Source organism: Aedes aegypti, chromosome 3 (assembly GCF_002204515.2).
Source record: "Aedes aegypti strain LVP_AGWG chromosome 3, AaegL5.0 Primary Assembly, whole genome shotgun sequence".
NCBI classification, from domain to species: Eukaryota; Metazoa; Arthropoda; class Insecta; order Diptera; family Culicidae; genus Aedes; species Aedes aegypti.
Window position 1 is genome coordinate 221,865,764 of NC_035109.1, and position 23,459 is coordinate 221,889,222.

General features: G+C 39.1%; 1 pseudogene across 1 annotated transcript; it reads left to right on the forward strand.

The window, feature by feature from the left end:
* The first annotated feature begins 5,881 nt into the window (after window positions 1-5,881).
* LOC5578196 lies at window positions 5,882-21,833 on the forward strand (annotated as a pseudogene). The gene is made up of 5 exons (XR_002501457.1): window positions 5,882-5,941; window positions 7,374-7,721; window positions 7,926-8,077; window positions 8,141-8,338; window positions 19,779-21,833. The product of XR_002501457.1 is annotated as a failed axon connections (transcript).
* Window positions 21,834-23,459: the final 1,626 nt, after the last annotated feature.

The window sequence follows — 23,459 nt, forward strand, 5'->3', positions numbered from 1 at the left end:
GTCGAAGTCGAGTCGAAGGGGTGTTTCTGGTGCCGCCCTGCAGGAATAAAATACACTTGTTTCGACGGAAATATCCTGCCACATTTTATGCCGTCAGGTTGGAATAGGGTGCATCACAATTTGTTTCTTTCGAAGTTAAATCGAATCGAATCAAACTCGAATCTTAATTGAATCGAAATATAGGAATTACCTAGTACATATTATAGAATTCCTCGTGGAAAAAATGTGGGTGTGGACTGCCCTAAACGAATCACCGCTCTTCGGAGTAAGACCAGGGAAAAATCAGCAACAATGGATAATGACATTAGGAGCGGTTCGGTTGGCATAATGGATTGCGTTCCAGTTGCAAAAACTATTTCCCGCATTTCCGTCTGGATGGAAAAGGCTAACTTGGAAAAGTACTCAAAAGCCTTCGTTGGTAGGTGCGTACAATTTCCCTTGTACAATCAAATCCTTTTCTAGGTGGGGGCCCGGATCCAAAAGTGCGAACGATAAAATGTCCCTCGCGCCCCGTAATGTGTTGCTTCGCTCCGGAAGGACTTCGTGCCCATAAAAAGCGCGGTAAAATTCCTGGTGGAAAAAGCCGTTGTTGCTAGGGCAACTCACACAAATAGCCCAGTCCTGAATCAATAATGGGCGGCAATTTTCCCTCGGTGTGGGTGAAGTCGTCAACCTATACATGCGCAGTGGGAACCAACAAAGGATTGGCAAGCGAGTTTTCGAACCAGTTACCGCTAATCGGTTTCTAATTTTAGAAAGTTTAGGAATATTGATGAATGAGTAATGAATTAAATAAAGGACAAAATTACAGAAATTAAACTTTGGACGTTCCAAATCTATTTTATCACTAATAAAAACCATACGTGTGGGCAGATGGGCGAGGACGATTTCTAACCTGCACCAATACAACCTCCTGAACCGCAAGTTCCTACCAGTATCCTACTGCTTGCTAGTCCTGAGTGTGTTAGTGGTACAACAATTTTGCCGCTAGAAAAACTCGAAACTCCATTCCAATCGCTTCGCTCTCCGGCAGAGGCACTGAAAGTTTGGTTCCATAAATAGCAATGAGTTTTCCATGGTGCTTTTCCTCGCCTGCTGCCCAGATTTCCCGCGCTCTTGCAGTCCGAAATCGCTTTTCCCCCAGCAGGACGTGATTGAAGCAAGGGTTGTAGTCACCGGACTAGTGGAATCATGCGTTTTTTGTATCATGAAATTTTATGAAATGTTTTCAATTTGTACCTATTAAATTCGAAGTTGATTCGATTCAATTTCGATTCGATTTCGATTCGATTTCGATTCGATTTCGATTCGATTTCGATTCGATTTCGATTCGATTTCGATTCGATTCGATTCGATTTCGATTCGATTTCGATTCGATTTCGATTCGATTTCGATTCGATTTCGATTCGATTTCGATTCGATTTCGATTTGATTTCGATTCGATTTCGATTCAATTTCGATTCAATTTCGATTCGATTTCGATTCGATCTCGATTCGATTTCGATTCGATTTCGATTCGATTTCGATTCGATTTCCATTCGATTTCGATTCGATTTCGATTCGATTTCAATTCGATTTCGATTCGATTTCCGATTTATTCGATTCGATTTCGATTCGATCTTCGATTCGATTCGATCGATTTCGATGTCGATTTCGATTCGATCTCGATTGCGATTTCGGATTTCGATGTCGATCATCGATTTCGAAATTCGATTCGATTCGATTTCGATTCAGATATCGATCCCCGATCGATACGATTTCGATTCGATTATCGACTTGATTTCCGATTCGATTTCGATGCCGATTTCGATTCGATTTCCGATTCGGGTTATCGATTTGGATTTCAATTCGATTTCGATTCGATTTCGATTCGATCTCGGATTCGATTTCGATTCGATTCGATTCGATTTCCGATTCGATTTCCATTCGATTTCGATTCGATTTCGATTCGATTTCCAATTCGATTTCGATTCGATTTCGATTTCGATTTCGATTCGATTTCGATTCGATCTCGATTCGATTTCGATTCGATTTCGATTCGATTTCGATTCGATTTCGATTCGATTTCGATTCGATTTCGATTCGATTCGATTCGATTTCGATTCGATTTCGATTCGATTTCGATCGATTCGATTCGATTTCGATTTCGATTCGATTCGATTTCGATTCGATTGATTTCGATCGATTTCGATTCGATTTCGATCGATTTCGATTCGATTTCGATTCGATTTCGATTCGAATTCGATTGATTCGATTCGATTTCGATCAATTTCGATTCAATTTCGATTCGATTCGATTCGATCTCGATTCGATTTCGATTCGATTCGATTCGATTTCGATTCGATTTCCATTCGATTTCGATTCGATTTCGATTCGATTTCCATTCGATTCGATTCGATTTCGATTGATTTCGATTCGATTTCGATTCGATTTCGATTCGATTTCGATTCGATTTCGATTCGATTTCGATTCGATTTTCGATTCGATTTCGATTCGATTCGGATTCGATTTTCGATTCGATTTCGATTCGATTTCGATTCGATTTCGATTCGATTTCGATTTGATTTCAATTCGATTTCGATTCGATTTCGATTTGATTTCGATTCGATTTCGATTTGATTTCGATTCGATTTCGATGCGATTTCGATTCGATTTCAATCGGATTTCGATTTGATTTCGATTCGATTTCAATTCAATTTCGATTCGATTCGATCTCGATTCGATCTCGATTCGATTTCAATTCGATTTCGATTTCGATTCGAATATTCTATTTTAATTTCATTTGTTTCGATTTCCATTTGATTCGAATATTCTATTTTAATTTCATTTTGTTTCGATTTTGATTCGATTTCAATTTGTTTCGATTCAATTTCCGATTGCATAGGTTCTTTAGGAATTTCTCCTCCGATTCCTCGAGGATGAACTTGAGGATTATCTAAGGATAGGTTATCCAAATTTTCTCTTTGAAACTTTAAGGGTTTCTAACCATGTTTTCTGCATACATTTCCTAATCAATCTTTTCTCAAAAATTCCCATCGATTGTTCAAGGCATGTTCAGAGAAATTCATCCATAATTTGCTCCAATAAATCCCTCTACTACTATCAAACGCTAGTAATTTCCACAAGGATTTCTTTAAGAACTTTCCCAGGGACTATCCCTGCATTTCATCCAGAGATTTTTCCAGTAGTTCTGCATCCGATATCTTATTGTTACTCTAGAAGTTCTTTGAAAATTCATGCAAGTGTTTTTCCAGGAAAATTCATTAAGAGTTTTCCAGAGTTCTTGCAGAAATTCGCATAAGTTTTTTTTAAACTACAAGAATTGCTCCAGGAGTTCCTACCCCGATTTTTCAAGTCCACCCTTCTAATCATTTCCAAAGAGATTCCACAGTTTTTTTTTTCAGGGATTGATCTCAAATTCATTAAGTTTCTTCAGATTTTTATTTTTTTGGAATTCCACTAGCGTTCCATTCAAGGATTACTCCTGCAGTTTTTTTTTATGCATTTTTGATGAATCGATGATGAAACATCACTTCGATCATGCCATTTGATCATTTGTTTCTCATTTCTTCATTTTGTTATCTTTACTAGATGAATTGCTTCAAAGGAAAAAAAAATCAAATAACTTCCTTAAGACTACCTAAGGAGTTCATGAGTTCTTTCGAAGATGGTTGCAGGAGTTTATCAGAGATAAAATAAATATTTCTTTTAAACATACCTCCAATTTTATTCCTGAAGACATCCTTGGAAGAACTTGTGGATAAATTCTTCGAGGATTTCCTTGGAAAATTTATCAATAAATTCCTGAAAAAAAAATCCCGAAGAAACCTTAACAGTAATCTCAAGAATGGTTTTGGAAGGTATCCTTAGGAGAAAATGCTGGTCGAAATCTTACCGAAGTTCTGAACGCAAATTTTGAAGGAAATCCTAAGAAATCTCTGGAGGCATCTCTGAAGCATTTTCTTCATACATCATAATTCTTGGAGAAGACACTGATTAAATTCTTAAAAAATCTTAGATGGAATTCTTAGAGGAATTCCCAAGGATTCGATGAAAGAATAACTAGATGAATTATTAGAAGACTTAGGGGGCAGCTTTAGAAATTTCTGGAAGAATTCTTAAAAACTTAAAAAAATTGTAAAAAAAGTCCTGCAGAGAATCATGAAAAATAATTATGTATTTTATAGGCAGTAATTCTTGGAGAATTTGCAAAAAGACACATGGAAATATTCTAAGAGAAATGTCCGGCCAGATTTTCTAAGGGAATCTTCATGGAAACTGTATCTCCTGCTCTCGTTTTGGTCTCTTATGTGAAGCATGAGCTCTGCAATATTACTGTTATTAAGAGACTCAGTCGCTATCACCACTCCTGATTCGTGACCAGGCATTTCAGAATTCGTTCTCATTTGATTTTCGAAGCACGGGTCAAAGAAAGCATCCCATTTGTATCGGTTCATGAGCGGCAATGGACCTATGCACGGGTTCACTATTTTTTTAGCGGTGCCGGTGTTATTTATGTAACCATGGAAACGAGTGAATTCGGAACCGCTCAAACGTCTAATTAGTGAACTCGGTGCATTGGTCCATACAACATTTCTCTACATCACAGTGAGCCGGGATTTTGCTGTCACGAACTGTCACTGTGAGCCCGGATCTTTAAACAATGGACAGACATGATAAAAGCGCGTAATTAGCCTTAGAATATTTTTGCACTTCATCAAAAGTAGCAAAAATCGAATTAGAATCAATTCATGCACATTCAAAAGTAACGTCACGAGAGCACCGTTTATTCTAATTGAATGTAACGTATTGGAATGATACTCTTTTTCACTGTTTTCATTAAAACTGAAAATCAAACGCATAGAAACTGGTGACCCTTTTTCAATGTTTGTCCAGAAAGATCGAAGGTACACAACAAATGAAAACTAGCGATTTTCCACTAAGCCTGCCTTGATTGTCGTTGGCAAACTGGAGTTATTTTGCGGTTTGGAAAAGTATTGTTTTCATATTGCGTGTGTAGTATCTGTGCCTCCCTCCCAGGTAAAACCCAATTCTATTCTTTCGCTTATTTACCATAGGTGGTGTTTTGTTTAACTGGCATGTTAAACAACCCCCAAACATTCGCTAACAATAGTGTCCCCCAGGTTTAGAGCTCGTTAGCACTGTTATCCCCCGATTTAATTCAGAACTGTAATAGAAATGATAAATAAGCTCTCATGATGTGTTGCTGATCAAGATTGTTATAGCGAGCGATTCTCTCAATTTTCTAACGATGTAATCCCTGTTCGTGATACTAGAAGTCATCGTCCATAGTTTCATTTGGTGTAGGGACACAAGCCGAAGACAAAACGTTAAAGAACAAAAGGTCAAACAACAAATACTTCCTTCTTCGGAAACACTTTTTTCAAGCTTTTGTCCTTGTTTTTCTTCTTCGACCCTATGTCTTTTCAATACTTGGTGATTCGACTTTTTGTCAAAGAGTGTTCTTCGTGTGATTCAATCCTTCACAATCCTTTCTCAATGTTTCTAAAGCTCATTCTTTGTCTAAAACTTTGCTCAAAATGCTTTTTATAGGAAATACCCATTATAAGTAAGTTAGGAAACTTTTGAGAATTCCCTACGATTCTTTTACGGGTTATTAGTAACATTTAAGACATTGGTTTGCCATATAATATCTGAAGACCCCCCCTATGGGAGTGACGTAATTAATGGACGACTCCATAGAAATTTTTGAATACTTGCAAGAACCTTTATAAAGAGACATTAAACCTCGTCAATCTCCACAGATTCCTTCCAATATCATCTCAACGAACAGCTCCTTAAAAGTCGTACAACGGTACTTAAAAATTTCACGTCGTGATGGTCCTTCCGATTAAACGAAATGGGGAACACGCACGAAGGGCACTCCGGGCAGGCAAACCGTCCCGTCGTCTTCATTGGGGTAGACCCGGCATGGCGACGTTGACATTCATTATAGGCCCTGTACTAACACCACTTCCTTCGTGCATCGGCGGAGCACCGGAGAGCTTTACTCCAAAGAGAAAGAGAGAGAGAGAGAGCACAGCAAACAATAAAAAATCCCGGGCCGGTTTTCGTCCTTCTCTTCGCGTCTATTTCCGCTTCCTGCTGCTCGTGATCCCCCGCCATAGTGTTTTTTCTTCCGTCAGGAAAGCAACCACACCCCTTACTGTACTTCGTGTGTGGAGAGCTACTTCCGACGAAGATTTGCAGAAACGCAGACTCCCAACATCAACGGAAATCATCATCATCATCATCATCATCATCGAGATCATCGTTGACGTCGGGCGTATCATTCTCGTCGGTCTCGGTAGGTGACTTTCATCTCCCCGCCAAATTCGGACCCCGCTCACAACCACCCCCAGCAACCCCAGCATGGAGCATGTCCCGCAAAATGTAGGGCATCCGGAGCACAAACATGTCTGCCTCTATCGATCGAGATGAATGTTTGTTCTGCTTTATTTTTTGCAATCTCACACCCCATCCACAGTCATCCATCGGAAGGAAACTGTCCATCGTTGACTGGTATGGTTCAGTGCACAGTACCAATACAAACTATGTATCGCCGATGACTTGGAGGTTCTTCTCTGAACTGAAGCGTGTAGAGTAAGGATAATTTGCATCCCTCCCGCCTTCCTCCTGAAGCGAGTCGAGTGTCGAGGCGACAGATGAGAAGTACCGGAAATGGCATCTTCAAATGGCAACCACCGTCGCTTACGTAGGCAACATTTTTTGCGTATGTTTATGGGGAGGTTGGGCGTTGTGTTCTCACATGGGTTTGGCATTTTATTTCCTGGGATGTTACGATGGGGCTCCATATCATCGTTATTATCTTTAACTTCGACGCCAGATGGTTCTCTGGATATTCCAAAGATGCTCTGTTCGTCAATTGTCATTCCAATTGCAATCCAAGATTAACTAGAACTGTGATGATTCTTGAGTATTGATTTGCTCCAAATAGCTTCATATTTTTTTCAGAAGATACTTCCATCTAAGTATTGGTTTAAAGAAACAGATAATCAAACCTGCGATAAATTAGGGTAGCCTTAGATGTTGAAGTAGCGTTAAGTTTAGTGTCGGTTCTCTATGGAATTTCGGAGTATCTCCGGAACCAGAATGACCAGTTATCAAAATCAACAAAGCTTCTAAAACAGAAGAACTTTGAAGAATTTTGAGAACTTATGGAAAAATGATGCGAAAATATCGAAAAACGTTAATATTATAACGAAAGAACTACCACAATATAAATACAGTTTTAGACCCTTAAATGATCGTAAAATATTATTTGAAAAGAATCGAGAACCACTATTAACCTCAACCTATTTCGCCTTTTCTCGTGTTTCCCTTTCTCGCAGAACGTCGACCACAAGCTGAAGCTGCGCTCCAAGAAGGGCCAACTGCCATTTCGTCGAGGTAAATGGAGAGGAAATCGCCGACTCGGCCATCATCATCAAGGAGCTGGCCCAGCGCTACGAGAAGGGACCTGGACGCCGCCCCTGACCCAGGAAGCAGCGAAACATTGCTCCACCGCCATGATTTCCATGCTGGAGAACCACCTGATCTGGGGTGCTTGCTGTTCTGGCGCAGCAAAAACCCCGACCAAATTGATCAGGGCTACCAAGGTCAACCTTCAGCACGCCCTCGGAAGCCCGGCTGCCCAACGCTGGTGCTCAACTTCCTGTTCAAGTTCCAGTTCGGTCGCAAGGTAACTGCATCCAGAGTTCTAACGAGGCATTCCACCAACACATCTGCGTTAACACCTCCCCACCAATCCCACTGTTCACCCGATAACCTATCGAAGTTAGCAGCATGCGTCCTCTCCCTTCCTTCCTCCTGGGCCTCTCTCATGCATGAAATATTCCGTAGGTGTGCACCCATTTAACCACTACCACCGTCCTAACAAAAACAAGTATTTGCAGGAGCCAAAAAGGTGAAGGCCCAAGGGTCTCGGGGCGTGCACAAACCCGAGGAAATCGAAGAGTTCGGCAAGCAGGATCTGAAGGTGCTGTCCGAGCTGTTGGCCGACAACCATTCTTCTTCGGCGGATGAACCGACCACGGTAAGGAACGAGACATACTACATCAGAACAGAATTTCATTACATTCCGCGTTTTTGTATTCAGCTCGACTGCGTCGCATTCTCCGTCCCTGGCCCAGGTCCACTACATCTCCGACGAGGTCAAGTACGCCCTGAAGGAGTACATGCAGGAGAACTGCCCGAACCTGGTGGGACACGTCTCGCGGATCAAGGAGCGCTGCTTCCCCGACTGGGACGACATCTGCACGAAGCTGGACCTGAACGCCCATCTGCCCAAGCCAGAGTGAGTAGTCAAGATGTTTATCGTTTTCAACCTTATTCTAATTTGACCAGAGTTTTCCCACTGTTATTAACGAAGATTGTCGTTTTGGAAGTCTCATCGTTTAGAAACAAAAAAGTTAGGTACCGAGAAAAATCTAATTCCCGCTGAGCAAAACGGGCAACTTCTCAGCAACAAAAATTGGTTTTAAACTTTTGATTTGTTGCAATCCCTTATTTTTTAATTGGAGAATCTTCAACTCGCTACCGAAAGAAATTAAACGATTGTAGGGCCACGTATGGCCAAAAATGTAGTTGGAACAGGTTTTCCAAAACATGTGATCGATTTTCTCCATACAAACTCCAAGACCCCCCATTTTACTTGATGAATGCCTCTCAAACACTAACAGTAGGCTTCCCTTCCCAAAGAACAAAATTGGGACGCATAACTTAAAATGTTTACAGCTAGATTTTTTTTTTCAAATAAAAATTGGCCACCTTAACGAACACATACATAATTATCAATAGGATGATTCCAATGGTATCAATGACTCTTGATGACCAAAGTGCGTCCCGCGGGCCGCACGTGATGTCTATATGATCAGTTCCGCATTTTTTTCCATCGGGGATCCGTTCTACTAAAGCTAAAAAAAGCTATCAAGAACATCAATCTATTTTTTTACGAGAAGCTATCCACTATCAGAAACAAAAATGGTTGAAAAACAGGGCTGAGGATCACTGATTTATACATTCCATAAATTGTGTTGAGGACGCAAAGATACTCAAGGCCCGAGAAATTCCAGATAATCTTAAAAAATTGTGTACTCCGATAGATTGGATTTTTCTGCTTGATCTATATCAATGAATGCGTGCGGTACGGGGAGATGAGAAACTCCTCTTAATCATAAGAACTGTATACTTCGGTCTTGAAAATGGATTGCCCTCGACCTTTCGTTTAATCGTTGCACATCTCTGGCGAAGTTAGTAAGTTCCTGGTTTAGTCCTGGAAAGATTTCTTTAGAATCTAAGCACGCGATTTTTGAAGCATTTATGACGAGATATTTTTGGTTTCTTCCAAAATATGAATAGCAGTCTCTAGTATATAAACAAGATTCCTGAACTGTTTTCGAGATCCTTGACAGGTTCCCGCAAATCGTAATCTGAGCAAATTTGGCAGCCTCTGGTTACAGTCAAGATTGTTAGTATAATTGATAATATCGAAAACTTATCGACAAACCTCCGATTCTTTGCCTTTACAAAAGCTTAATTTTGTAAGAGTTAGAACCTATAACAAACCTAAAAGACTAATGCTGCACAAACCTTCAATTTGATGGCACATCGAAATAGCTCAATCCAGTACCTCACAAAAATCATAAAAGTGTAGAAGAAAACTAACAAGAAGTCAGTTGTCACATAATGTCTTAGCACAACCCCGAAAAATGGATATCTGGTCAATATTCCGATTTCGGTTCCACTAGGATCACATCTTTAAAATATCATGCACAGCTACCGTTCAAAGGCTCAACCAATATGATTCCTCCCCTAGTAGCATACATGTTATAATTGATGCAGAATAACTTCTATACAATCAGATCTGGTAATATAAGAGTTATAATGCCTCAATTATAACATGAGTGCTACTTGGGTCGTCCAGATATAAATGGACCGCCTCCAGATAATTGATCTTTTGCAGGAGCCCCAAAATGACACTTTGATAATATAACAAATTAGTGTTCGTTTAACAGATCAATATTTTCTATTGTGTATGGACAAACATTGTCTTGAATCAACAAGAAGTTATGGCCATCAAATCCTGGTTCTCAGGAATGTTTCGGAACTCCGGGAATCCTCTCTGAATTCCGTTAGAGGTTCCCTGAGGGATTCGTACAAAAATGTCTTCATAAATTCTCCAAGGTATTCTATTCCAGATATTTCACACAGAATTACTATACCAATCCTTCAAAGAATTTTATGTTTGTACCATCAAAGATATGCTAAAACAGGCGTCGCATGAGTACTCCAACCAGGCGTTCTTTGAGCATGGTCGATGTTTTATATTAGTCCTCTACCAGCAGTCGAACTTTCATTGCCTCACATTTAAGGCGGGTCTACAAGAAAATAAAAGTAGATAGGCATCGCTTTATCATTATCCTTAACGGAATCCTGAAAAACTGGACGAAGCTGAAGTGTTCACCAGACACTTTCTTGTAAGTAAGGATAACCTTCTACCCAAATACTGCCAGTCCATTTTTCTCTTTTTACGCATTGCAGTATGTGTCATGATGAAGCTTTTACAGGATTCTGATCTAGTAGAATTTATATATCTCTTAAGGTGCTGCAGTGCATCCTTACATTTCCTAAAGTACCTAGGATGTGGTTGTTTGATACATTTCCTGCTGTTTCTGTCCTCGATATCACTACTCTCAGGGCTTAGATAGCTGTAGTCGTAAACGCAGCAAGACCTAGCTGAGGGTCGTGGGTTCGAATTCCACTGGTCGAGGACTTCTCTGGCTGAAAATTTTCTCGACTTTCCCAGGGCACAGAGTATCTTTGTACTTGTGGAATGCTAAGAACACTCTGTCCCATTCTAGACGTAACGTCAAGAAGAAGAAAAAGAAGTCAGTATTCTCACCTTTCAATTACATCACATTTGTTCAATCAAGATGCTCCCATCATATGTTTCACATTTTTGTTCGTGCCATGAAGTTTTTTACTGAGTGCGAAGTGTTTTACAGAAAAGAGGGTGTGAAACGGTTAAAAGTTTTTAAGTGCACACTAACTATGGAATAAACGGGGGCGAATTTGATCAGGTCGGTACCAAAAAGAATTTCCTACCCATGGATGCTTAACCCGTATCCGCTCAGCAAAAAAAGTTCAAATTTGCTGCCATTTCGCACTTCTTGATGAATTATTTTCGGTTCTAGTGAAATTCTAGCAGATTTTTGAGGGATGTTTGATTTTTTTGTGGAAATATCTACCGTTTACCCGCCTAATTGATATAAATCTGACTTCAAACTCACCCACTTTTATAGTTTCAACAACGGAACATTTTTTTTGACGTTGATAACGTCTTACGGCAACATATGGGGGTACAATTCAGAAAAAACGAAAAATTGAGCATGTAACGAAAAATGGTCAGGTTTTGACGCTAATAACTCAGTCATTTATCGATAGATTTTCAATATTTAACCATGAATCGATTGAAATTTATCTACGCGTCGATTCAAATGGAGGACACTATTGATTATTAGCAACAAACTATGAAATATCGTAAAACGTTGACCCCTTTCTTATCTAACCAATCACGTTCAAGCACATTTTTTCGTTCCGCTCCCACTATAAAAGCGCACCGAACCCTGCTTCTTCCCTCATTCTTCTTTTTGCCGTCAGACTGTGAACACGGTCGGCGAGCAAATTTCGAGAGTCATTCGCATCCTCAGGTTCATTTTCAATAGGACTCGAATACAACTCGCATTAGAACCGAAGAACCACGCATTTCGGAGCCGCAGCAAGCGAAGCCGCTCGAGTTTGAGTGCACCAGCCAGCAATTCGTTTTCGGCCAGAAATCGTCGCTACCAAGCCAGTGCTCCGCTGTCATTGCCATGCGGGAGGCTAGCGCGGTCATTCTGGTTCATTAGATCGAGCGGCACAGGCGTCACCGTCCGTGTAATATTCCCTAATTTGTACGAGATGGCTGAAGAAAACGACCAAAGCCGCTTGTTGAAAGCGCACACTCGTCATCCGCACCGCAAATCTCATCGGGGCGAGGAGGATTGCAACCAGTGCGCCGTCAAAGTGTGTCGGTGTTACGCAAATTAAACAATTCAATCGGCACTTTTCAGAGCCAACAAATGTGTTTGAAGAGTTGATTGTGTAATATTCTTTTAATTTGTTCGAGATGGCTGAAGAAAATCGACCAAAGCCGCCAAAATGTGTCCGTGTTACGCAAATTCAACAATTCAATCGGCCCTTTCCGGAGCCAACAAATGTGTTTTAAAAGTTATTTGTTATATATTCCCTAATGTGTTTTACCACATACTTGCTATAATCTCCTAATTCATCGCATAGCATCATACAATAATTGATTTATAACGAAATAATTGACAATACGGCAATTTGGAGCTGTTTCCGAGATGCTGCTGCCAGTGCGTCGGGGTTGCAATAACAGCATAATGCTAATCTGTACATCCCTTACCCAGACATCAGTTCATATAGCCTATTTCCCAGATAAGAAAACGAAGAATATGAAAAGGAGGAGCATCATCTGCTATTCTAAGGGTATAAAGCATCCCTCCTTCGTTGAATCTGGTTTCATTCTGTTTTCGCTTCGAGCTGGTAAGAGCTCCTCCAAACCTGCTCAGCTCCTCGCCACCAGGAGGCAAGCTGTTTACGAGATGGCTGAAGAAAATCGACCAAAGCCGCTTTGTTGGAGCGCAACATCGTCATCCGCAGCGCAAATCTCATCAGGCGAGGTGGATTGAAACCAGTGCGCCGTCAAAATGTGTCCGTTGTTACGCAAATTCAACAACTCAATCGGCCCTTTTGAGAGCCAACAAATGTGTTTTAAAGAGTTATTGTATAATATTCCCTAATGTGTTTACCACATTACTTGCTATAATCTCTTAATTCATCTCATAGCATCATACAATAATTGATTATTACGAATAATTGACAATACGGCAATTTGAAGCTGTTTTCGAGGATGCGGCTGCAGTGCCGTCGGGTTGCCAATAACAGCATAATGCTAACTGTACATCCCTTACCCAGGACATCAGTTTCAATATAGCCTTATTTCCCAGATAAGAAAACGAAGAATAAGAAAGGAGGAGCATCATCTGCTATTCTAAGGGTATAAAGCATCCCTCCTTCGTTGAATCTGGTTTCAGTCTGTTTTCGCTTTCGAGCTGGTAACGCTGCTCAGCTCCTCGCTACTAGAGGCAAGCTGTTGTACGAGATGCTGAAGAAAATCGACCAAAGCCGCTTGTTGAAGCGCACATCGTCATGCGCATCGCAAATCTCATCCGGGCGAGGAGGATTGAAAACCAGTGCGCCGTCAAAATGTGTCCGTGTTACGAAAATTCAACAATTCAATCGGCCCCTTTTCAGAGCCAACAAATGTGTTTTAAAGAGTTATTTGTATAATATTCCTAATGTGTTTACCACATACTTGCTATAAATCTCTTAATTTCATCTCATTCCATCATACAATAATTGATTAATTACGAATAATTGACAATACGGGCAATTTGAGGCTGTTTCCGAGGACGCGAGCGTAGTTAACGTCATGCAATCGGGTCTTGTACACAGCCCCCTTTGATTTTTGTATAGAAATAAAAATAAATTAAAATAATATAAATTGTATGGCGCGTGAGAAATCTGAAACCCCCTCCCCCCATGAACTCTTATGTAATAAATGAATGGCCCCTAAGGATATTATTTCCATCTATTAAATGTAAGGACTAAAGGAATATGATTATCTTTGGGATTTTTCATAAGGAACGGTCGCATTTCCAAGTGATCCATTCATTCATAAAATTTCTTGTCAATTATCGCAGTCAGATCATTGATTAGTTGCGAGTTTGGTGATGCATTCCCTATTACGGACATTATTTTCATTCTACAAACAGATCACCCAAAACTCTTTCTATGTTTATTTGGAGAGCAAAAGTTACCGCCCATGCTTCTTCTTCCATCGACCGGTTCTATCGGTGTTGAAGTGTTAACCGAACCAACCAAATAATAACACTCAATATCCATAATAGATCAGAATTGACATGCAACAAATAGTTTGAAAATTAATTAGATTTTTAGATTTCTAGGTAAATCTTTCATAAGTTCGTGACGGTCCTAAATCAGGAAATAGAAGAAGCTAACGTTATCCAACGTCAACTTGGCGGTCGTATCTCGGAAACAACCTCTTACTTTTTTGTTTATTTGGAGCAGGGAAAAGCCCATTTGAGCTGAGCAATATTGAGCTCTTTTTCAAATGAGCGCAAAACCTCCTCTTATTTTCGTATCAACAGAATATTACATTTGTTTCCAACTGATACAAAGATTACTTAAAACTATTTAATAACTATGACTAATATAAACCTAGCTTGCAAGAATCAGATGAAATTTTTTACGACGTGTTGGACGGAAAAGACATATTATTATGTGGGAACTAAATTAGCCACTGAGACCTCCTTTGGCCTTGGGTATTTTTTGGTCATTTATGGGACTTCCTTGGAACTGGTCCACGACAGCAGTGTTGATAGACTCACACTCAAATCTCAATCAATATGCTCTCCCGTGAGAGCAAACTCATTAGAGATCTGCTTCGCAAATCTCACGCTTGAGATTTTGATGCAAAATCAACTCAATCAACTCAAACCGTAAAAAATGATTCAGTCGCTAAACCCGTCAAAAATTCGTGGAACCCGAATGTTGTTGTTTACGTTAGAAAGGATTACTATAATTTTACCAAACTAACAAGAAATTGTTGCCGTGTGTGAAATACGAGACAATTGGGTTTATTCTACGACTGGCGTGAGGTGACAATTGTCGGTGTCGTATAGCGAGGTGACAATTCTCGACTCGAGTGAAGTGACTCGCTATGTAAATCAAATGAAGAGTCACTTCACTCGAGTCGAGAATTGTCACCTCGCTATACGACACCGACAATTGTCACCTCACGCCAGTCGTAGAATAAACCCAAATGAGCAAAACCCAAAACCCAGCATTTCGTCACAAGTACTGGTACTCCCCCCTGGAAAATACGTAGCATATCAAGCCTTTATAATATATTGAACAAAAAATTCGTTATATTAGAGGATTGTTTTTCGAAATTATTCGTTGTAAGGAAACAGATTTCAATAAAGATGATCAAAAAAATATATTAATTTGAGAAGAATCATCGTTAATATTATCCAATTTCAAATCATTTTAGCAAACAGTGGCCAGATACATAAAAGATTACACTTGAAATATTTGGAATGTTTAGAAAATTTTGGCGATTATTATACAAAAACAATAATCTCTATTTATATTTGAGTTGAATTTCATTATCGTTTCCATACTGAAATAATCTTACACAACCTGTAATTAATCAGTTAAATAATAAAAATTCTTCAAATTACCGAGTTATTAAGAAAATTTAATGATAGAGCAATTTTGATAACATTCGAATCTGTCATCCTCATCAATATTCAGGCTATTCCAGCAAGAGCATTGATATATCAAAACAAATGATGAGTTGATTTGGTGGAGATCTCCTGCAACATTGAAGGCATAATCCACGGAATAAATATCTTTGTAATATTTGCCAAGAATAGCATGTTTTATTTTCTTGAAGAAATAAAGCCCCATCAGAAAATATGGATAATACTAAAACGGCTGACTTTATGTCATGTTAACAAATGGCAAAACAATGTACTCCAAGTTAATCAATTTATTAAACTTTTATTTTGTTTATTTATAAATTTATTAATCATAATTTTATAACCCAAGTTTATAAGTAAAAAAAGAAGTTAGATAAAAAATAATTGTATGCATTTTTTTCAGCGCCTTTCTTTTTACGGACTTGATTTAAAATGCTACGTCCACTAGCTAGGACCCCTCCCTCCCCCTCGTCACACTTCGTCACAAAATCGTAAATAACCCCCACCCCCTAAAAAGCTACGTCATTCATGGACGACCCCTTACTCAAACATGGTCGTGGGGAATCATTTGAAGGGAATTGACCACCTAGTTGACAGGTCCAGTGACTTATAGTTGTGAACATGTTTTTTTTTACAAAATGGGGAAATATGGAACTGAAATTTGCCAGTTTTCAAGAAACGAAAAATTGACCTATTCAGGGTCAGCTCCATGGTGAACCCATTAAAAAACCAGAAAAATACCCAAGGTCAAAGCTGCGCTCATTATCTAATTAAATTCTAACATGAAGACTGTATTCGAAACTATTAAAACAAATTAAATTGGTGTCAGATTTATACCAATAAATTGGTTAAAAGTACATTGGAAAGAAAGTTGGGGCCATTTTTACCGGATCTTACCTAGTAAACCACCGGAATATCTGAACATTTTAAAAATTTAAATGACCCTCGAAAAAATAGACATCTAGGCAATTCCATTCGAGCTGAAACGTTAAGAATTGCCTGAATGGTAGCAATTAAAACTTTTTTCCAATTGCTGGGCGGATACGGTTTAACGTTTCTGTGGCGTCACAGACATTCCATGTTTTCTAGATTTTCTAGTTTATAGATGTCTAATGATGATTTGAACTGCAGTCGACTCTCCACATCTCGATGTTCTAAATCTCGATATATCCCCCTATGTCCATGATTTTTTTTCGGTCCTTTCAATTTGCATACATTTTCACTCTCCATTTCTCGGTGTCTTTCTATCTCGATATGATTTTCTCTTCGTATGTCGATATGCCCATTATCAAAGGTAACTACACTAGATTTTAAGGGTTCGAAACAATTTGCAAAGACGAAATGACGTATGTTTGATATTAATTTTCCTGGTAACGGAGTGTTTTTCAATCTAGTATTCATTAAATATTTGTTCTATGTCTTGGTCTCTCCTTATCTCGATGGTCCCTTCGATATCGAGATGTGAAGAATCGACTGTAGTAGTAGGCTTGAGTTTCGCGAAAAAAATTCCAGAAAATTTTCTAGAAATTCCACCGTAAATACATATATTGACCTCTCAAAAATTTCTCCAGCAATTCTTTCAGAAATGTCCCTATGGATTCTCATCATTCTTTCCCCCGAAATTTCTTCAAATATTTGCCCAGGGATTCCTTCAGGATTTTCTTTAGGGATTCCTTCAGGAAATTTCCTAGGGATTCTTTTAAGAACTTTCCCAGGAATTTTCTGCAGGAATTTCCCCAGCGATTCCATTAGGTACTCCTCGAGATTACTGTAGGAATTGCCCCAAGAATTCCTTAAGGGATGTCACCAGGGATTTCTACGAGAACTCCCCAAAACCATTCCTGCATAAATTCACCGGGAATTTCTTCAAGCATTGCCTCAAATGTTCTTCCATGCATTTTCACAGGCATCCTTTCAGAAATTCCCCCAGGAATTCATTTAGGAAATCCCTCTGGGATCGCTTGAAGAGTACTCCCTACGATTCGTTCAGGAACCTTCAAGGATTACTATAGAATTATCCAAGCAATTTTTGCAGAAAGAATTCAAGAATTTTCATTAAAAAAATACCAGGAATTCCTTCTGGAATTTCCCTAATTATTTTTTGCCGGAAATCCTGCAATGATAGCTTCCAGATTTTTTCATTCCTACAGAAATGTTTTAAGAGATAGCTGGGGAAATTATTGATGCGATTCACTCACAAAACTTTCGAAAAGAGAAATTCCTACAGATTTCGAGATATCCCTTATTGATGTCACACCAGAAGTGTCTACATGTTACACTAGCGCCACGTAGTGGATGAATTTGGAGCTCTGCTGGGTCCCTCGGGGATGATTTTCTCACTCCGAACAACTTTATCTAAGAAACAAAATTTTCTATCTCGTTTAGATTCCGAGTATCCCTCAATAGCAATAAGTTGAAATCAAAGAGAGCAGAAACTCTGTTGAAAAGCCTCTGCAGTCCGTAAATAGCGCCAAACGTGCTATAATTAGTTCGTTGAAGTGGTAATCTCAGCGTCACGTTGTTACAAAGGACTCGTGGCTGCACATTTATGTTGACTTGCTTCAGCATGGCATGTCCTTGCAGAATATCGGCAATAAACAAAGCTCTTGCTGTATCTCTGAGGGCAGACAGGGGTTCCTGGCGAATTAGTTGGCAACGGCTTTCATAGCTTGGCAGCCGATAGGGATCCGACCACGGTAGTCTTGGCAGTGCAAATCTCAAACATCTCCTTTGAACGGATTCAACTCTCTTAACTCTATTGTTGTAGTGAGGCGTCCAAACTACCGAGCAATACTCTAAAACGGAACGGAACAGGGAACAGTAGAGCTATTTAAGACAAAAGATATCCGAGAAATGTTTTGAAATTCTAATGATAAGGCCTAGTATTTTGGAAGCTTTGTCGACGACGAACGAGATATGCTGCTCAAAGGAGAGTTGGATATCCAGGATCACTCCCAGGTCCTTATTTTGTTTAACACGCTCTATGGCCTGGCCAAATAAAGCATATTGGTTGGCAATTGTCTCTTTTTTTTGCACAAGAACGATATCACCGAGCAGTTTGAGGGGTTTACCTCCATCTGGTATAAATAGCACCAGTCGGCAAAAGCGTTCAACTGAAGCTGAAAAAATCTGCAGTCATCAGTTGAGCGAATTCGAAGAAAAAGCTTCAAGTCAAACCAGAAGTATTCACGTACACTTGCGCCACGTAGTAGATGAATTAGGAACTTTTCAGTTTTGTTTTGTTTTTTTTTTTTCAGGGAAGCTCTGCTCTCTCTGAACAACTTTTTTGAAGACAAGAATTTGAAAATCTTTTTGGAGGCTAAAAATCTTTCTATTAATCAGCTGAAAATAATGTGAAAAACTAGTCAGATAATTCTCATTGAATCTACCTATCATCCATCTCATTGTGAAACCGCCTATTACGTTTTCAATAATTTGTCAAAAATCTACGAAGTTCTTCATTATATTGCCAGAAATACCGTCAAAAGTTTCCCAAAGATCTTATTAGTAATCCATTACGGATCTCATGTCACCACATGCTTTGCCACTGGGTAGAAAACTGTCATGAATTTCAATGAGATTCCTTTAAGATCTCGGAAGAATCCACTTGGTATAGCTTAAAATCTACAATGGATACTCCAAGAAATCCGTGAAAACAGGAGAAATATTGCATATATTTTCCTAGAAATCGTTAAAATGTTCTACATAGCTAAGAAATATACCACAATCCGTAAGCTAGCACCGCATCTTTCACTTTATAGGATATTCATAATAAAGCGTGCGAAAAAATATCCTTCATCTAGATTTTCTAGCAAAATTACTGTGGAAGTAGATCATAGCAGACTATCTGGGTTTATCTGGGTGTATCAAATACCCTTTGTTAACCTTGATCATGATGTTTAAACGATTTTAGTATTGTAGTAACGTCCCTGGTTAGGAAGCAAAGTCTTACTAATGATATCTTAGATTAGATTGTCAATAAAGTTTAGAATTTTTTCGTGCTGGAAATTGTAAACAAGCATACGGATTACTGGGAGCCGGATCCTATTCTTGGCACTTTTGATTCACTTCGGCAGTTGGGTTTTTTTGAAAGCTTAAAAACTCATATTTGGCCACATTATGCGTCATATTGGAAAGCTTCTTTTTGCAAAGTTTCAGACAATTCGACCGAGAAAAACCCCCCATGCCAAAGTGAATCATGGAAGTGTCCAGGTATCTCTGCACCCTAAGTGTTTAGATTTCGGATTAATATAGCTAAACCTACTGCTTAAGTTTTTCAATTTGTCAATGTCCTTGAATGTGTCCTTTTCGTCCTTACCTTTACAGACCAGAGACCAAGGAGAACAAGGAAGGTGCCGACACCGAGAAGACCACCGAGCAGGACAAGAACGAATCGGAGAAGGAACTCGAGAAGGACAACACCAGCGAGAAGACGGAGAAGAAGGAGGAGAAGCCGGAAAAGGTGGAAGAGAACAAAGAGAAGGAGGAAGCTGCCGCCAAATAAGTTGCTCCGTAATCGTAAATCTGTGGAAGCAGCTTGCGCTTACGACTATATTATTATGATTGTCGCAGATTACTTTTTATTTTAGTTTTCCCACTATTGGCTAATTCTATTCCGTTTTTTTATTATTTTAATTTGTGTCTTCGGTTTTCACACACACGCACTAGTTGACAAATTGGTTAGATTCGATTTTTTTCTACCTGTAAGTGAAACGGAAAACGAAACGGGAAAGTTCTATAGATAGAATGCATTTTTCGTGCGATTGTTAGTAGGTTTTCTCTATCTACTAGATTTGGTTTTCCTAGTCGCGTGTATCGACGAAACGATTATAACGAGCAAAGTAAACGCGAGTAAATTCTTGACTATTGTTTACACACTTTTTTAAATACTTGCGTTTGTTTAAAGAAGAAGGCAGGAGTGAGAAAAAATCGGGCAAACATCAACCGAAGAGATCAGTGTATAATAATTCAAACACGTGTGCAATTTTGTACAATTTCGCGTGGAAAAATATTTTGCTCTTTCCGACGACGAGAGGTAGAGAAGGAAACATCCGGTGGTGAAGAGCGGAAAGTCAAAGAGAGGAAGGAAACAGCAGAAGAAGGTCGTATGTAGTTTTGTTTATTTTTTTCATTTTAGTAGAAAAATTACTAGCAGACGTAACAAATTAGTGGAATGAGAGAAGAACCCAAACGAGAAAGAGAAGGTCACGAGACAATGTGTAATGTTCACTGCTTAAGCTATTCTTACGTTTAGAGTTTCAGTTTTACTTTAGTTTTTTAGTGTAAGGTAATGTTCACGACGATTGCTACGGAAATACTCAAAAAATCATTCAACAGCTATTTACAAGACGGTTTACCGTTGATGGTCGGCGGACTGAAGCGTGCCAATGGTTTCGCTTAGAGTGCGTCGATTCACATAAGAATTGGAACATCTGTTTTTGACACCACGATGAAGTAAACTCTTTGCTTGTAGTAGTAAAACAACCTAATGAAAAGGAATGTAATAATAGTTTATTATTACTATTATATATTTTTATATATTATATTTTCGTATATATTTATAGTATTTTATATCAATTTTATGTATAGTACAGTCTCTCTTTCTCTTTATGTTAGTTTAAGGTTAATGCAAAGAAAAAGAAGAAGAAGGAATCTATATGGTCGTTTTCCAAATTTCTGTTTTGTACAAAATTTTGCGAAGTGAAGAAATTTTCCCATGTTTCTTCCCAGGACGTTTTTATTCTTCAGATTGAAGCTAAAGAGTAAAAACCAGGCGGCGGGAAAATTTCCTTCGAAGGAAACATTTCGTTTTTGGATCAACACTAACCCACACACCCATGCACGCGTGTCGGAACGTTCAGAACCGCATCCAGAAGAACAGAGAGAAAAGTACACACACGAAAACGGTTGCCGGAAACGATAAATATCTCAAAACATTCTAATCAATATGAGTTTTCTTTCATATTTTAAATGAAATCTAGTTTAGCGCGTTCGTTTGTCGATCAGTTTAGTTTCTCTTCTGCTTACACTACGTACAACGTTCTTCATCATATTCCTTCTCTTTCCCGTTCACACACACGAATCGTACAATAGTTTCCGCCACATTCTGTCCCGTCACTCACACACACTCAGTTTGTTCGCCCTCGTTCCAAAGGCGGAAGTAATTTAATCAAACCGTAAAACATTTCCCCCTAGCATAAGTAAGTGGACTCCGCGCTGTTTTCCAATATCGAAGAGTAAATTTAAAATGAAATTACAATTACAACACACACACAGAGAACATTCATTCGCGCCACATACACAGATGCAGAAAAAGAAAAGTTGGATTATCTAGGATAAATACTCTGATGGATAAATAATAAAACAGTGATAATAAAAAAACAAACCAAACGTGGGCACATTTTGAAAGATATGAAGAATTTCTCCAACTCAGTGTTTCAAAGTGCGCGGGGATACGTGAGAGAGAAAGAGAGAGAGTTCGACTTGTAGAATAGCGAGAAAAGAAAGAACACGCAACACAGCTCTTCCTATCTGAAACTTTTTCAACAGCATTAGACTTCTAGGGAAAGATCATGCTTATGCAGTAGATATCGGTAGGTGTTGAATTCTGAGAAAATTGAGAGTATCTATCACTTATCACTCTCTGTAACAATCATGATCCGCTACATATCATGGGAGTTTGTTATCGTCTACTGCTACAGCTGCCTGAGTGCACTACTATAGAATGCTATAGGATGTTCGTGGATTGTTTGTCATGCCAGTAAAGTAAAACACCTACTCCAATGGTAAATGAGCGAGAAAAATGGGGTTTATCTTTCTCTTTGAGGCTCTCTTTCGCAGCTCTTATTTATTAGACTTGTCACAACTTTTGAATCATTGCCGATCATAGACCGATACAGATGCGATGTTTTCTTCGCTTGCTTTGATCGTGCTTCGAAATCAATTTAGAACGAATTCTGAAATGCCTGAATATGATAGAACGTGTCACTAATCAAAGGAGACTGTCAGATGCTCATCTTAATCCACTAACACAATCTTCTTCCCATGACAACTATTGAGATGCAGAGGATTCCTTGATACCTAATGGCAATTCGTTGATACCGTTTTGTCTCAAATTCCGAACAGACTCATATTCCGAACACTCGGTTTTTGTAAGGCGATTTGGTTGAAATGTTTCGCTGAAATATGTCATAAATTACCAGAACATGGCAGTCAATCGCGATTCAATTTTAACGTCTTCCAATCTATGTTATGCCTCGGGATTAGTGATGATTCTCTAGTTTAGGCCAGTAGAACTAGCTCAGATGAATTTATTCGTGAAAATATTCATTTGAATACGATTCATTCATGCTGTTCGGAATTTGAATCAAGGTGTTCGGAATATGAGACAGAATGAACACAATGTTCGGCATTAGAATCAAAATGTTGTTCCATACTTTTACGTGAAAATAATACTAAACAAGCTAAAATAGACAATTTTATCGGTACACCCAACAGCTAACAGTTAGACTTTGTGGAGAAATTGAAATTTTCACAAATATCAGCTAATTTATGCCTATTAGACGCATTTGAAGTCACTGTTGACACTGTTGAACACTGTTAAGTGTTCGGAATATGAGTCAAAACGTTATTAGCACTCCCTGTGTTTCCATCGTGCAATAAGATCCTCATTGAGTATTTTGTTGAATCATACCATCACCTTAGACTGGGTCACTTCTTATTGCTCAATTACGGGTAATGAGAAAGAGAACACACTCGCCAAGGAGGGCCCTTTGGAAGGCGATATTTATGATCGACAAATCACCTCCGATAATTCATTTTTTCGGAATTGCTTATCAGTAGACCTGAATCAGTCGGAAAAAATAGGATAAATTGGCCACGGTTTAGAGGGATGAACATGAATTAGCAGGGCCCAGATAGCCATAGCGGTAAACGCGCAGCTATTCAGCAAGACCAAGCTGAGGGTCGTGGGTTCGAATCCCACCGGTCGAGGATCTTTTCGGGTTG